At 46.6% G+C, this 16938-nt stretch overlaps 1 long non-coding RNA gene across 1 annotated transcript; it reads left to right on the top strand.

Moving 5' to 3' along the window:
- Positions 1-6322: 6322 nt before the first annotated feature.
- Positions 6323-8121, top strand: LOC121657880. The gene is made up of 3 exons (XR_006013779.1): positions 6323-6488; positions 7782-7840; positions 7924-8121. It is a non-coding gene; the product is annotated as an uncharacterized LOC121657880 (long non-coding RNA).
- Positions 8122-16938: the final 8817 nt, after the last annotated feature.

Consider the following 16938-nt stretch of genomic DNA (forward strand, 5'->3'; position numbering starts at 1 on the left):
CGTGTGTTTCCATGTGTGTGTAGGTACTGCAAAAGAAGGAACTGAAAAGCGTGGCTTTTGTAGAATGTGCATTTAAAATTTAATTTATCAGAACTGTTGTCTTTTAGATTTGAAACTACTCTTTGGACAATACAAAATCCTAGGTCTAAATTCCACTTCCTACACCCTTCACAGTTGGACTGTATTTTGACAGGTTGGATCATCTTTCCCACTCTAGAAAACTTGAAATGCTTTCATTTTGCTAATTCCTGAACCACACTGGTGTTGGGATGGTGTTAATCCTTTCTCCCCTCCTTTCACTAACTATATTTATTGGTTAATTTTAAAGTTTTTGGTAATGACAGAGTGATTGGAATGATATGCTTTTTGGTTCTTGTGTTTAATTAAAGGCTGTTGTATCCCTGAGATTTGTGCACAGCATAACACTGGTGAGTTACAGAAAATAACAAGGGAGTGATGTTCCTTAGGGCTCGCTATTGGGACTGGTGCCACCAATAATGGCTTTAAACTCTCAGAGGGATGGTTGTCATTAGATGTTAGGGAGAAATTCTTTGCTGTGAGGATGGTGAGGCACTGAAACAAGTTGCCCAGAGAAGGTGTGGATGCTCCATCCCTGGAAGTGTTCAAGGCCAGATTGGATGGGGCTGGGAGCAGCCTGGTCTGGTGAAAAATGTCCCTACCTATGGAAGAGGGGTTGGAATTAGATAATCTCTAAGGTCCCTTTTAACCTAAACCAGTCTATGATTCTGAAGTCTCTCCTGCCATCCATACATCCATTCTGAAGCTTTTGACTAACTTCCCATCAGTATTGTTTAATTTTAAAAAGGGTCTGAATGTCAAATAAGCCATAAGTGCTGTTTCACTAGAGCAAGCAGTTTTGTGATGACTCAGCTTGGAGCTGGGACCTTACCTCCTGCATCTGCAGGGCTAGAAAGAGGATTTGAACGTTCCTGACAAGGAGAGTTGTTGCCTGCAGATTACATGATGCCACTGCTATTTTCTGTCTAGTTCTGTGATGCTGCTGAAGCAACGTCATCTTTCCTAGATAATCCTTTATTCCAATTAAATGTGTATGGTCATTTATATCTACTGAACTATTGCAGTGTATTTTACTTCAGTTACCTTTTGCTAAATTTTCATCCAGAACTACTCACTTGTAGTCCAAGATTCCGAATGACCATCTTGCTGCTGAGATTTACAGAGCATTTCCAGCCCTGCGTGTTATTCCTTGTTCTCCCCAAACACATTAGCAACTATTGGCACTATAAATACACTCATGTCTCTTTCTCACATTTCCTTGTAACTCAAACAGGAAGGAGGATGAATACAGAATTTGGTATAGAATGAAGATAAAACACTGGCCTTGTATGCAAATTGATTTTAAATGAGAATTACATGAAAGCAAATGAAAAACGAAGAGTCGGCCTTTTTCTATGAGTTGGAATATTGTTGCTGTGTTCTGCTCATCTCCAGGACGTGAGTTTGCCCTTCTGGCAAAGGAAAAGACTTGGGCTGTGGAAAGGAAAAGCAACTTTTTGACTTTCTGACTGTAAGAACAGCAAGATTCAAGTTTTGCAGAATTTTTAGAGGCTTCCTTGCTTTGGAATGGAGAGAGTGAGAATTATATCAAAATATCTCCATTTGGTACTACGATAGTTTTAATTTTTGGTTCAATGCCCAGATATGTTTTGCTTAAAAAATACCATTCTTCCCAAATTTCTACCAAACTGTAACGCACAGCCTGCGTTCTGCTGTTTTCAAGCCTTTTCTAAAACAGGGTACAGTGACTCTGAAGTCAGTGCAGGATTTTAGAAATAGCTCCTGTTGTGTATTTGCCTGTAGTCTGTGTTTTGGTTTGAAAGACAGGACACTCACAAGCTCGGCTCTTGCTGGAAGAGGTTCAGGAGTGCATGGAAGTACTGAATTTCACTGCACTGGGAGCGAGGTGAATGTTACCGTTTAAACAGATTCATTAGGAGGTCAGTACTTGGGTAAACTCTTAACAAGAGCTCTTGATGCTTAGGATCTTTGGAAAGCTGTAGTAATTCCTACTTAGGTGCTTAAATATAGATTTGAGAGTTAATACTAGGCAACAGGATTTGAATAATCAGACCTGGCTGCACATATGTATGGATGCTTCTGGGACTGCTCAAGGCACATTACGAGAGCCCAAGTGACAGGACTTTAATGTGTGATGGTTTTTGGGGTGTACACTGCTTGGTAGTAGGCTTTTCTACCTTCTCAAGCATTGCTTACAGATTAGTCACTTTCAAGCACAAAAATCCCCCCATTTCTTTTGGAGCCCAAAGGATAAAAGCTGTCTGCTGTTCACAGTGGAGCCGGTGCTGCAGCAAGTGATTCCCACTCTGGAGTCATCTGGACTTTTCTTAGGATGGCCAGTTTTCCCCCCTCTTGTAACTGGTTAGGTGGTGCTACGTGGTAACTTAATGGGCTCAGCATTAGTGTCTGTCTGAGGTAAAATAGCATTTGTTACTTTCTGCACTATTCTGTTCCCATCTTCATGCAGGAAGCTGAGGTCTTGTAATGCGCTGCTAATGCTGTGCCTCCCTGACACCCACACAGGAAAGTTGTCTGGCTTTGGCGGGGGGCTGGGGTTGATGCTGCCCTGAGAAGAACAAGAAGATGGAGCAGACTGCCCAGAGCCGTAACTGTGGGGAACGTTGTTCATGTGCAGCTTTGGGGTGACAGTTCTTCCTCTGAGGCAACTACACTGGGTGCGTAGCAGAAGGAGGATTTCTTGTTGATGGAGATGGCTGAGTTACTGGGAAGTTGCAGGCGAAGATTTAAGAGGTTCATTGCTGGAGACAGTGGTGGTGATTAGCGCTGTGAGTGATGGTCTTGGCTGCTACACCGTGAAGAAGTCTCTTCCCCCACCTTCTACTATGTCTAAGTAGTCTCCATCTTCCATCTGTCTGGTGCTACCACAGTGGTTCCAGAGGGTCTCTGGCCATCTTGGAGGAGATGGAGCATTTGGTCCCTAGATGGTATTAAGAAAAAGCTGGAGGAACAATTGTATGGTTGGATTGAGAGATTGTCTGTCCTGGGATTTCAGCTCTAGGTGTTAACCCCTGCTAAGCAATTTCACTGCAGGATTACTGTGGTCTGTGCCTAACAGGAAGCTTGTACTCCTTGAACATCTACCCAAGCACTGGAAGAAAGTAGGCAGTGGCTTAATTTAACCCTTTGGACTTGGCAGAGGGGCCAAAATGAATGGGGTGAATATGGATGAAAATCTTGCACAGGTTCCTAAGCTGCGGGCAGTTTTTGCTTGAACTGTGTATTTTTAGATGAAGAAGAACATTAAAGGAGTCCTTGAGTGCTATTTAAGTCCATTTTTTTCAGCACTTACAGAGGTAATAAAATTTCAGCATGAAAATAGCTCCTCATCAGAAGCTTGTGCTTTGAGAAGCCTGAAGCATCATGGCAGTTACTTAAGAATGGCCACAGTATTGCTTTCAGCGAGGATTCGAGAGTAAATAGTCTTGGTTTAGTTGGGCTTGTGAGGATCGCTTAAAATTATGTTTGTGGGCCAAGAGCAATGACTTCTGAGGCTGCAGGGCCTGGTTTTCACTGCAGACACAGCTGCAGCTGCTTTGGAAAGTCCAGCTGCGTCTATGGTAGTGCCCAGCAGGACATGGCGAAGATGTAAATCCCACCCTGCCCAGTGGCTGTGGCATTTTGGTCTCAGGATCTCCACAAGATGTCAGTGTAGATTTATTGGATTAGATATAAAAATCCTTGTGCTGTTCCCTTCAATAGATTAAAGCAAAAACTGTTCTAGAGCTGCACAATAGGTTTGATTGTGCTCTGGAGTGTGTTGCCTGTGGAAGATCGAGGTGGCGAGCGCTGGCGTCCAGGGAGGAGTGAGTGTCACCCTGAAATGGGAGCAGAGCTCTTGGCTGAAATGGGCAATGCTTTGCTCACTTCAGGGTGCCCTTATTCCCTTAGGGACAAGCTGCAGATGCACTCCTGCAATTAAGTGCTCTATATTTTACTCGAAGAACAGCTGGAAGCTTGAAGAAAAACTAGAAGGGCCATCCTGGGTAGCAGGAAGGATGTGAGGATGGTTGGATCAAGTAATGTACTGGAGAAGTGTAACTGCGGGTTGTGTGGTATCCAAAGCTTACTTGGTTTCTTTACACACATAAAGTGGACTTGCAATGTCCAATGAGCTGTGATCCTGCAAAGAAACTGGGACAGAGCATCCAGCCGAAGGGAGTTCCCCTTGACCTTTTAACTCTTCTGCATAGCAGTCCCTGTCTGTCAGAGAAACTTTTTAATGCCCATCGAGGTGAATTCAGATGGATGTCAACAACAGAGGAGTTTTTCCATGCAAGAAGATTCTCTGAAGTGCTGGCAGTGGGCAGTTCTGGGTGGAGATGTGACTGAAGCCCGGGTATGGCCGCATGTGAGAGGGAGCTTCCCCAGCCAGGCTGGGCTTCTCCATGCCCCTGCACTGCCCAGTCTTTCCGGGCAAAAGACTTGCCCTGCCCTGGGAACTGCTGGGCCAGCTGAGGTTCCCCTGGAATGTCAGCTCCCAGCCGCTGCGGCCACGGCAAGAGGCAGCATGGCCAGCAGCCATGGGGGTGTTTGAGAGCCAGCTCTCCTCTCTTCTCCCTTGCAGTGCCTGGTATTTATCCCCGTTTTCCCAATAAAAGCCAAATGCAATGCAGCTCCCCCGCCTCTCCTTGCAGCTGGGGCTGCGGTCCCCGCCCCACAGCGCCGGGCTGGCGTGGGTGGCCCCGCTGCCACCGCGGAGCTCGGGAGCCGCCGGGCGATGATTCATTGTGGTCCCGGGCGCTGCACCCTGTCACCCGCGAGGGAGGGAGCGAAAGGTGACGGTGTTTGTCAGCGGTGGCAGAAATAGCCACGTTTCAGATTTCACTGGGGAAGTGGGGAGGCAGGGAGGGAGATCAAGACCAGTGCGGTTCTCAGCCCTGTTCCCAGGCTGCCTCGTAGCCAGCTGGTGGGGAAAGCAGTGCCTCATCTTCCATGTGGGCAAGCTTCGCCCACCTAAATCTGGGGGGGATCCCAGACACTCCTAGCATTTGCATTGTGCAGATCAGGTACAGATGGGATGCAAACTCCCTCTCCCCTTGGCCTGTCCTCTCAGTTCACCCTGGGGCAGCTGAAATGACTTTCTGGGGTCAAGAGATTCTCGAGGAGGCACTCGTGATTTCTTGCCCTCTATGCCACTGCACCTGTGGGGCTCCACTTGACCCACTTGGCTTCACTGGAGAATTATTCTTATTTTCTTGCTGGCTAAGGGATTTTGCCTGTTCAACGGCTGGACTCTGCCCACCCCTTGCCCCTGGCTGGGATGGGCTCCTGGGCTGCCCAGGATGCTCTGCAAAGCTGGGCAGTTTTCAAAGATGAGATAATCTTATCTTTGAAGATAATTTTTAAATAGAATGGATCCTGCTGCTCAGCACCACAGCAGCCACACTGGACAAAGTAAAAAGTGCGAACAAAACAGCCACTGAGATTTAAGGGCAAAGCTGTGATCTTGTTCCTCAGGATGGTGATTGCCCCCTGAAATCAATGGGATTGCTCAAGCAAGTTGCCATTTTAAACCTGACAAGGCTTTAGTCTGAACTCACCCTAAGCCTGTCTGGTGGGGAGATATTTGCTTAGCACTTTCCAGTGGGAAGAATGGAACTGGAGACACATACCAACAGCTGCTCCTAAAAACCTCCCAGTCTCTCAGACCAGTGCTTATTCCATTATATATATATTAGATATGGTAGCAGTGAATGCAAAATTATTTTGTAAAGCTGGATTTAAAACCCCACAAGTTATAAGATGAAAAGTGGGAAAATAAAAGGAAAAGATGGAACATAAAATGTAAGGCATGTTTCAAACTTAGCCTAATTTTAAGTTGAAAATTAACATTTCTCCAATGTTGCTCTCAGTGTGACCAGCTCAAAAGGCCCTGTTATCATAAAGCTTAATACCCTGGGAAACACTGTTCTAATGGAATTATTGGAAGTTACTTTTCCCCCCTCTCTGTCCTGAAAACAACTTAATATTGCTATTTTTTGAGAAAGGTTGTTTTAGGACAGTCACAAGATATCCAGGCCTCAGTGTGGCAGTGCTATAACAGATTGGCAGTGATACTGAGCAGCAGTATCCAGGCGTGGATTGTGCTGGTGTCATGAGGGTGTAAATCTGAGTTTCCGATTGCTTCAAAATTAGGAGCAGCTGCCAGGCGCGTGAAAGGTTGCTTGCCTCAATTCAGGGCTGTGGTCAGACTGGTTCCTCTGTCACTGCAAGCCATGGGACTTACTCACCGGAGTGGCAGAGAGGGATGGACGCTGCCTAAAGCTGCTCAAGACACCCTCGTGGCTGGTGGGGCTGCCACGTGTCCTGCTGAGATGCAGTGGGGAGAAGAGGGTCTTCTCAAGGCTCTGCAGTGGCCAGCTGTCTGCTTCCCTCTCTTCCAGACCTGAAACATTTCCTGCTCCTTGGTAAGTGCCTTCTGCAGGTGCTTTAAAAGCCACTGTTGAGTTTCCCAGCTTCTATTCTCCCCCTCCACAGAGAAAGGACCCTAATCTGATGGGTCTTTGCAAATGTGAGAAATGAAGCTAAGACTCCTTTCCCTACCTAATAATTTTTAAGATTTGGTGAAACAAGCTTGGCTGTTCCTCTAGGTTCCTGCTGTGCTTCTTCTGCTTGCCCAGAGCACAGTGCTGCTGGTTATCCCTCCTTCACAGAAGCCAGGGAGGCCTGACCCTGTGTGCTGGCTGCCACAGGAGCTTCCCGGTTAATGTTACTGATTCCAGCCCCAATTCCCATGTAAGACAAGGCCAGTACCCTTGTTTGGAAAGCCAGGCTGGGGCCCCACTGCGGTCAGGTCCCTACTGGAGGAGGCTCTGTGGCCGTGCATCTGACAAGGAGAGATGCTGGAGGGGACATGCTTTCTCAGGCTGCACTGACGCCCCGGGTACGTGTGTGCCGTGAAATATGTGGGTTTGGTGTGAACCTAACCGACACCCAGGCAGTTTTTCTGCATCGTGATGATAATAGCACTGACCAAAACTGTAGCTTAAACACCCAGCTCTGATGTTTTTGCCTCTGTGAAGCAGGGGGCTGGGAATGGCTGGCTTTCCAAAGCCTTGCCCTGTGCTGCGTTGCACAGTGGGTCATTTTCTTCACAGAAAAGTGATGGATAACAGGGGAGGGAGCAGGCCCTGCACATTGGAGAGGCTTGTTTCAGTTTGGCATCAGATAGCAAGGGAGGTGGGCTTGGTTTGGCTGATGCTTGGCCCACAGCCCCCTCATCCCTGAGCCATGATGTGCCCAGCTGCACTCCCACAGGCTCAGGGCTGAAGTTCCTGCAGCTCCTTGTGCCCCAAATTTCCCCAAATTTTAAAATAAACTTGGGTTTCTGTCTTAGCAGTAGTACTATTTGGAGTTTGAATGAGGCCATGCAAGGCTCATTCCCAATTCTCCATGGACATTAGCAGTAATTTGTTCTTTGTCTCTTTTTCTGCAGCACATCCTCCAAATGGGTGTTTAATCAGAATCCAAGGTAGAAAGCAGACAGGTTTCACCTGTTTTATTGCCCCACTGAAGTATTTCCACCATCCTGTAGTGCAGGGGGGGGATACTTTACCCCTCCGGGAGTCATCCCCACATCTCCTTCAGTTGCCAAAGCACTGTGTTGGTAACAGGAGCAGACTTGGGCATGGACAAGGAGGTCAAAGCTGAAGCTATTGCCTGGTCAGCAGGCTAAAGGGGACATCCTTGCTTTTCTCCAGGATACCCAGTGCCTTGAGACCCAGCAGCATCACCTCTGGCCATCATCCAGACCTGAGGGGTGAGTGCTGCAGTTTTCCCTCTCACCCAGCCCTGGAAAAAGCCCTGAGACCTGTAAATCAGATCTTCTCCCCCTCTCACTAGGTGGAAATGGGGAAGGAAAAACCTTAATCCCTCCTCTCCTGGACACAATGGGAAAGAGAAGCTATATTTACTTTCCACTGCCTTGTAGCTGAAAGGAGGAGAAGAAAAGAGAATGTGGAAAGCGAGAAAGGAGAGCCTTGTGACACGGAGATCCCCCTCAATGACCACATTGCAGTCTGCTGAAACCTGAAACGGGCACACCAGGTGGGCAGTCTGCAGTATGGCACCCCCACTTGTAGAGAAAGTTTTCCTGAGTCATACAGCAACAGTACAGGGCAAACTGGGAAGGCGACCCAGGGAAAAATCTGTCCCACCTGTGGTTCTGTTAGGGGTGTTGCTGGATGATATTTATAACATTTAATTTTTTTTTTTTCACTTGTCCCAATTCTTTCCAGACAGAGAAGGTCACTCCAGCCATTGATCAGGAAAGAAGATGGTGTTAAACTGGTAAAAAAGAGCTAAATTCTCGTGGGTTTATTTTTTGTTTGTTTGTTTTAATTTTTTTCATGATTTTGCCATTCTCACTTTGGTGAGCACTCCTACACACCTCACACAAATGAGAGTTGAGCATGGCATTTAAAAAGACATGAAAGGGTGGAGCAGCACAGAAATATGGAGGTGAGACTGTGTTAATGCTTGGCAAATGAAAATCCAAACACTAAAACAATTTCTTGGCAACAAGCACCAGGGGCATGTGCCAGGGTGGTGAGCACAGGAGGCAGGCAGCTGGGCAAGGGAGAACCTGGCAGAGGGAATGCAGCCCCTGCCTGTTTTTGTGTGGTGTGTGGTGTGGGGTGAGAGCCTTTTGGAGAAGGAAAATCAGCCCTTCCTTCCAGATGGGATGGGTCTGGGCACCAAACAGGACATGCTGGTGCTGGAGAAGGTCACTTGTGGCAGCAGCTCCAGGGTTATGGCCATGGCTTGCCTCTGCAGTGTGTGGGAATGGTCAGGGGTGCTGAAAGAGCACCATGCCTATGTCCTGTCTGTGGCCTGAGGTTGTCACCACCATGTACCCAAGCTGGGAGGAGTAGTTACTGCTGTGAAAGGATTCAGAATCAGACACAAAATGGGAAGAGTTAAAATCCTTTGGCAAGTTTCCCCTACTTTTTTTTGCTCTCTCTGTAGTTAAAAAGAAGAAGTTGAGGGGCTTGGGGCCTTCCACAAGCGTTCACCTCAGGCTGTGGGCTCAAGACCTGCTCTGTTTGGAGCATACTCTCCTTACTTTGCTGTGGTCTGGTATAACTGTGGTGTGGGATGAACACACTCCTCTGCCCTGGCAGCGTGACCCTGCCCAGGAGTAGGTGACTGTGGTGGCTGTCAAGTAAACGCAATAAAAACCTAAATGTATCTGTTAACACACCTCTCCTCACTTTGATTCTTATAATTAGGTCAGATAGAGCAGCTACTAATTTGAGTAGTTTCTGTGGCTCCCCTCAGACAGTCTTTTTAGCAGCAGTTCCTGATTTTAATTGGGCTATGGAAAGACATTACCCTTTTCTGAACCATTTGCTAGACCTGCTCACCTGCACAGACAGTGACACATGATTTTACTGCACAGAAGCCAAACAGAACAAATCAACAAATAACTCATGGTCTCTGATAATCCAGGTGACGTTGGTGATTAATTGCCGAGACACTTACAGGAAGACACTTGCATGCTGGGTTTTTGGTGGTGACAAATGAGCTGTGACTATCAGGGTGCATCCTCCAGCTTTTCACAGGAATGGAGATAAAGATTTGAATCCAGGACATCCAGGGCTAGGTCAGTTCAAAGGTCCCTGACAAGGGTTTGTCTCTGGGATAAATGTGTGTCCCTCCCCATCAAAATGGTCCTACACAGAGATAGCTGTGTTGCATCAAGGTGCTTGCTGGGGAGTAAGGCTATCTGTGCCATCCCATGCCACCCTGGAGCTCCTGAATCTCCCAGGTGAACAAGACCCATGATTCATGCATCATGAAGTCAAAGGGAGGCAACATAACCCTCTAATCTGGTATCATGTGCAGTGCAAGCTGGGTGGTTTATTATTCAACTAGGGCATTTTTTTCCCCTTTTTCCTTCTTTCAGAAAAAAAGGAGTAAACAAACCAAAAATTTGTGACTTAATGGTTTCCAGTGATTGAGAGTCCACAGCATAACTAAGTATATTGTTGCAGTGCTTAATTGTGCTGATGAAGTCAATGGAGTTACTGTAAACTGAAGTTATTCCAGTGTGACTGAACAAAAAATTTGGCCTAGTTATCCTAAAGGAGCAGCACTTTAAAGTCTCTGTATGTCTTTAAATAAAATTATTCTCCAGCAGAAGACGTGGAAATGCAAGACGTTTCTTCTAAAGCATACTACAGCAGTCAATCGGTCTCCAGCGTACTACTGGAATATTAATGCCAAATCCAAGTTGCACCCATGCTTAAGACAGTTAATTGGACTTATTTCATACATCAGTCTGTCTGTTGTCGTTAGAGCTTTATTGCTGCTGGCTGTGATAACATTTTTATCTGTTAACTTCCAAGCTGCTACGAGTAACACCAGCTATTCACAAAATGAGTCAGCTAACTTTCCTTTTAACTGTTTCTTCTGCTCCCTGAAGGTGTTATGAATGTTGTGGTATGACAAGCTGGTCGACACTCATTCCTTTAAAGCTTACGTATCAATTTTACTGTCACAGTAGGCTTTCTAAAAAATGGGTTCAGAGTTTGCAGCAGCTGGGCAAGATGTATTTGCCAGTTCAGTGCAAAGACCTGAGTGAAAACAATTGTTTTGATTTATTTAAAAAGCATCTTATGATGGAAATTGGTGTTACAATATCCAGGCTTTTACTCCCACAGGAACAATTCTTACAGGCTATCTGAATTATCCACAAAGCGCCAAGGCAGATTTCTACTTAAACTGGATTATAAGGAAATACACTGCAAATCACTGCAACAAATCATTATTAATCACAATCAATCGGAGTGATTAAAGCTCTGGAATCTCTCCCGAAGTTGCGTTAATGGATGTGAAATTGCATGCAAATGGAACTGCAGTTCCCAGTACCAGCCCAACGCTGTGCCTCTCATCCCCCCTCTCATGCAGCATGTTGGAAGGTTTTCCCTTGCACCAATGTCCTGATAAACGGCTTTCCCATCCTGGACGATATTTTCACGGGAGGACTGAAGACCTTTATCCCAGAGAAAGAAGGAACACTGTAGATTGTTACACCCTAAAAAGATTTTAACTCCTATAGACTAGCCACACCCTTACTCAGGTAAAATATTTTCAGACTAGCTAACTTTTCGCAAGAAAAATGTCTGTGGTATTCTTCTTCGCTTCCTGTGCTTAACTGCTGGGGCTATGGTTGCTACACATGTCAAGAAGCCACATTTTCCCACCCCCAGTGTGAACAGGGAGCTCCAGGTTTATGGTTTTTTACACACCTTGCAGAAATATTTTGAAGTCTAAGAAGTCTCTTGGACTATGTTTGTTCAGTGTTTCAATAACCTTCTCGGAAAATACTTAAAAAGGATAATTCTTCTTTCTAGTCCACAATATTTTACTTATTCCTCAAGTCAATATTTGCTTCATGCTGATTATAAGGGCCATAACTCCGTGGCACTGAAATGCTTAACTTCCAGAGATCACTTGCTCTCTTTGAGGAGAAAACAAGCAATTACACCCCAGAGGATGTTTCCCAGCTAGGGGGTGGAGACGGCTCTCCTGGGACTGCAGAGGGGGTGACAAGACGTGGCTGTGCCAGAAGCCCACTGTCACCAGCACTATCTGGGAGCAGAGGGTGATGAATGTCCCCTGGTATGCTGCTGACAAATGATGCTGACAGCATCTGAGGAAGGCCCCTAAAATGTAATCCTTAATCCGTCTCCTCAGTAGCCCAGAAAGGCTGGTGTAGTTAGTGGGATACAAGAGAAATTGAGCACTTCAAAACCAGAACAGGACATCTTCCATGCCCACTGGCGCTGGTGTGAATTTGGCCTGCACAATAGAAGCCTTTCACAATGTCCCTATGTCTTATCCTCATCCCACCCCAGCAAAAGAGAGAAAATGAAGTCCCAGATGACCCATCACCCACGTGTCCATGCCCCCTGGGAGATGGATGTGAATATCTCCCACCCAGGGAGAAGATGTGCCTACAGACATCGGCGTGGGCTCCTGGGAGAGCAGCAGTGTAATTGCTGAGTGTTTGTCGTGTTCTGGAACCCTCCCCCTCCTACACCCACTTTGTGTGCCTCTTTCCTGTTTGGAGGGGAGATTATCTCGGCCCGTGAGCACCCCTGTAGCGAGACAGCTTTGTGTGGCTCTCCCCATGTGGCAGAGGTGAAGGTGAGGACCACGGGCATTGTAAGGAAAGCTGTGCACCACAGGAGTGCCCCCCTCCCCCCCCCACCCCGGGCTGTTCTGCTTCTAAATGCCCTTTTGAAGTCATCTTCTGCAGCTCCTGTGCTTCAATAAAGGGCATCCACGCTGTGTCTGTGGCACTGAGAGCACCATCAGCTTGGGTGGGGTTTGCAGCTGCTGAAGGAGACCCTGAAGAGGTGCCAACAGTTGCTTTAGGATGTTCCCGCATCCCAGCACAGCAGGAATGTACCTCAAAGGCTCGAGGAGGTGACCCAGATCCGGTGCACCATATCTCCCCAAAGGGTGTTGCTGCAGAGCAGAGCGGTACTTCTTGATGCAATTGCTCCTTCGTGACAGGAATTAGGGAGGTGTGTTTTAATGAAGAGTGGCTTTAGCTTCATCCTGAGTCCCAGTGTGGGAGGATTGCTCTGCTGTGGGTCAGCACTGTGGGTGGCTTCACCCTGCTCCTCTACACAGCCAGCGGCCCCAGGCACTACAAGACCACCCCTCTGGCTCTGGGCGAAAGTCACCTGAAATCTCTCCTTGCTGGTGGTGCTGATGAAGGAAGTGATGATGGTCTGGACTGATCGTCATGCCTCCTGTAGCACAATAGCTAAGCAAACATTTGAGAAGGAAGAAAGCAGTGAGGGCAGAAAAAACCCCTCTATTTCTGTCCTATTTTTGGCTAGGCATTTCTCATGGTATCAGGACACTTGTGCTGGGCTGACAGGCCAATACAAGCTGCAGCTGATTCAAGCCAGATGATTTTAACAGGGCAAAAGGGTCAGCTGGCCATGGAGGCTGGTCATCTTCCTCCTATTGTAAGTCCTTGGGATGTCTCCCTAGTAGATCTGCTTTGATTTAACACTCTCTGAAAGCACTTGGGAGTGCCTCCACAAGCACTTAATGTACTTAATGCTTCTGGAGCCTACAGTCCATCCCTACAAATGTGCACAAGGTTCTGCATGTGCCAGAATTACAGCTCATGGGGTATCACAGAGCCTCTTCTGCTTCATTTTTTTTCACCGTTTTTGTAAGAATTCCCCATTTTTCCCCTCAGCTGGCACTTATTAAGTTGCAGAGGAAACTTATCCCTGGCTTTCATCCCAGGTTACCTGATGGCTGCCTGAGATCCTTCAGGTTTGTTCTTACCTTCATGAGCCCTTGTCCCAGCATATACCTTCCCTAGGAGAAACCTGGCATCTGACCCTAGCACTGCTCCTCTGTCCCTGTGACCATTTCCACGGTTTGCACGTTCAAGGCTGTGTTCTGCTTTTCTATCAAAGAACTCACTGCTGGAATGATCCTCTAAGTCTCAGCTGACCACGAGATGCTCTGTTCAGCAAACGTAGGTCTGCTCTTCCAGACTTTTCATGCTGCCTCTCAGTGCAGCATCGCTTTCTGAATCAGTGTCTCACTTCTAATGGTGAGAGTCACGTTCCTAGTCAAGGTGATGTTTGTGGCACTGGTCACAGCTGTCTCCTGAAAAGTCTCTCCTGGTCCTGTGTAATATTTCTCTTTCTTACTGTGCAGGTTGTACATGCTCCTCTTCTCAGTAAGAACTTGAAGCCCTGGTCTGAAGACTCTTGTGAAAAGGTTTTGTTTCTGTTAAGTGAAACAGATCTTTTGTGAGCCAGACACTGATAGTGTGTGCTTCTTTCCATGCCTTTGACAGACTTCCATGCTGTTTTCTGTAAGTTCATCCTTGGTGCTTCCTGCTGATGTCTCCCTGGACTTTCATTTTGTATCCCCTTTCTGCACACATTACCTTAAAGTAGTTCTTCCTACCTTCATGAAAAGACAAAAAATCCTCTCACATTCCCAAGGTGCTTCAACACGCTGGAATCCCTGGTTCCTGCTACAAGGTTCCATCTCTACTCGTTGCCCTGCCTCACCATTGCTCTTTGCCCTGCCTCCACTTCTGATATGAAATCAGCATTCTCTGCTGGTAGGTAAGGTGGGCCCTGCAGAAGAGTGGCTGATGGAAACAAGACTTTGTTAAAATAACAGGTTAGCGGGTGAAGGGAGCAATCTGAGATGGGGGAAACGTACCCCTTGTAGTGCCAGTACCAGCTTACTCTGTCCGCAGCTCTTCCAAACAAGAATATTCTGGTGTTCTAAAGGCCATTGATAATGCTGACTATAATCCATGCAGACTTTAAAGTCACTGTCAATCTTCTCTCCTTTTCCCAGCCCATTTTCAGGTCAACATACTCATTTTTAAATTGCTATTAGGACTGCAACACTGGCATGGCATTTTAAAGTAAATTCAGAGAGGTTGAACAACATTAACAGATTACTAATTTATGTAGCTTTTATCAAAGTGAGGTCCAAAGATGGTTTTGAATCATAGAATGGTTTGGATTGGAGGGGACCTTGAAGATCCTGCAAACTCATAGCTAAATATAAATCTGTGTGTTTGATAGTACTGTGTAATAATAGTAACGATGGTATTAATAAAATACTACTATTAGTCTTTTATTGTAGGTCAAGGGAGGTGATTCTGCCCCTCTACTTCACTCTCATGAGATCCTACCTGGAGTGCTGCATCCAGCTCTGGGGTTCTCAGCACTAGTAGGATGTGGATCTGTTGGAGTGAGTCCAGAGGACGGTCATGAAGGCGATAAGAGGAGGAGCACCTCTCCTGTGAAGTCAGGCTAAGAGAGTTGGGGTTGTTCAGTCTGGAGAAGAGAAGGCTTCAGGGAGACCTTAGAGCACCTTCCAGTACCTAAAGGGGACTACAGAGGAGCTGGACAGGGACATTGAACAAGGGCATGTGGTGGTAAGAAAAGAGGTAATGGCTTTAAAATGAAATAGGGTAGATTTGGTTTGGATCTTAGAAATTCTTTACTATGAAGGTAGTGAGGCACTGGAACAGGTTGTCCAGAGAAGCTGTGGATGCCTCATCCCTGGAAGTGTTCAAGACAAGGTTGGATGGGGGTTAGAGCAACCTGGTGTAGTGGAAGGTGTCCCTGCCCACAGCAGGAGGGTTGGAACTAGATGACCTCTAATGTCCTGACCAACCCAGACCATTCCATGATTCTGTGATGTCAAAACAGAGGACCACTCAGCCCTCATGTCTCTCAGGCCAGGCTTTGGGTAAGTGAATTTTCTCTGCCTGCTTTTCTTCCTCAACTACTAATGGAGTTAAAGGTGATTGACAGGGACCAAAACAGTGAATTTTAGATGCTTGAGTCATAGCAGGTGAATCTTGCCCAATGCTAAATAAAGCCACGCACAGGTTCTTAAATGCTCATCTCCCCAGAAGCCTTGGACAGCAGAAAAAGTACTTGAAAGCTGCTCTTCCACCTTATGACTGGGAAGATTGCAGGTACTTTCCCATTTGCCTGGAGATATTGTTAGAAGGCAGCAGAGGCCCATTTTACTGCCATAACAAGTTAATTAACTCAATTTTCCCCCAACTTAGCTGAGCAAAGGTTTTGTGTAAGCCACATGCACTGTACTGAGAAACAGGGCTTTCCTCCCACATTCTTGCTGTGCCCACAGTGATACGGCTAACAAAAGCTGTTGTCTTCTCAAAAGGAAAATCATACTTCTGAATTGTTTCCAATGGCCTGGGTTGCTCTTTTGGTTTCTAGCTAAACTCACTGCATTAGAAGAAATCCCCGTCACGAATTTCCTGCTTCCCCCACCAAACCCTTGTGAATCATCCACAAGGGAACGACACGGCACCGCTACCGTGCTGAGCGTAGCAGCTGCCAGGCTGCTCTCCTCATCTGCTGCAAGACGATGCCCAATTGAGCATTCAACAGCTCTTGTGGGTCGATAATATGAAATCATATCCAAAATTTTTGACCTATTTGTCATCCCAGTTGATTCAAACAAGATATGCCACCATGGTGTTGCAGAAGAGGTTTCCAGAAACTTTCTCACAGCAGGGCTGCCTATGACAAGAAGTGTAAAAAGTCTCTGCAAATCAGGGAACTTATTCTGTGGTGCAATCTGTGTAGGAAAAAGTTCACTCGCCACTTTTTGCTTGGCTCTGCCAGTGCAGATTCAACATCTTGCAGCTTCGATTCCCATGAAGCACTCTCAAAATATTTGTCACAGTCTGCTTTTGCTTGAAACCTACGGAGCAGAGCAAGCTGTGCAGCACAGCATGCCAGCATGCTTGTGAAAAATCCCTTCTGGATGCCTGTCACTGCTCTGCTTAGCACTTTGCACTCTGTCTCTAGCCATTTTCTTGACCTTGTCTTTACCTCCATGGCACTTACCCACTTCCTTGCTCAGCTGCAGATCTTGTTGGCTGGCTCAGACATTGCTGCACACATGGCAATCTGTCAGCTAGGCCGTAACCCTGCTGAGGGAGAGATGTGCTGATTTCATCTGACATTGGCACACGAATTTGATTAAAATATCAAAGAAAGGATCTAGTGGTGTAGGTGTTTTTGTAGACCCGTTTGCATGACTTCACAGATGTTGCTCAAATAGATGGTTTTTTCTGACCACTGTAAGAAAATCCTGGTCATGGAGGAGGAGTACAACCCATGGTGTAACAATGGTGTGTGGGACGAGGAGTTGTGTAACCAATGTGCTGGTGATCCCCAGCTCATGTTTTGCAAACCACTCATCTGGCCACTGAGATATTCTGGCTGCTGATTTCACACCACCAGCAACCACTGAGTCTCCTTTCTCACCTGCAGCTGGATCAAGCTGAAGACAAAGAGG

This window comes from Corvus kubaryi, unplaced genomic scaffold (assembly GCF_017639235.1).
Source record: "Corvus kubaryi isolate FWS band 111438036 unplaced genomic scaffold, C.kubaryi_AGA036_p1.0 split1-65, whole genome shotgun sequence".
Classification (NCBI taxonomy): domain Eukaryota; kingdom Metazoa; phylum Chordata; class Aves; order Passeriformes; family Corvidae; genus Corvus; species Corvus kubaryi.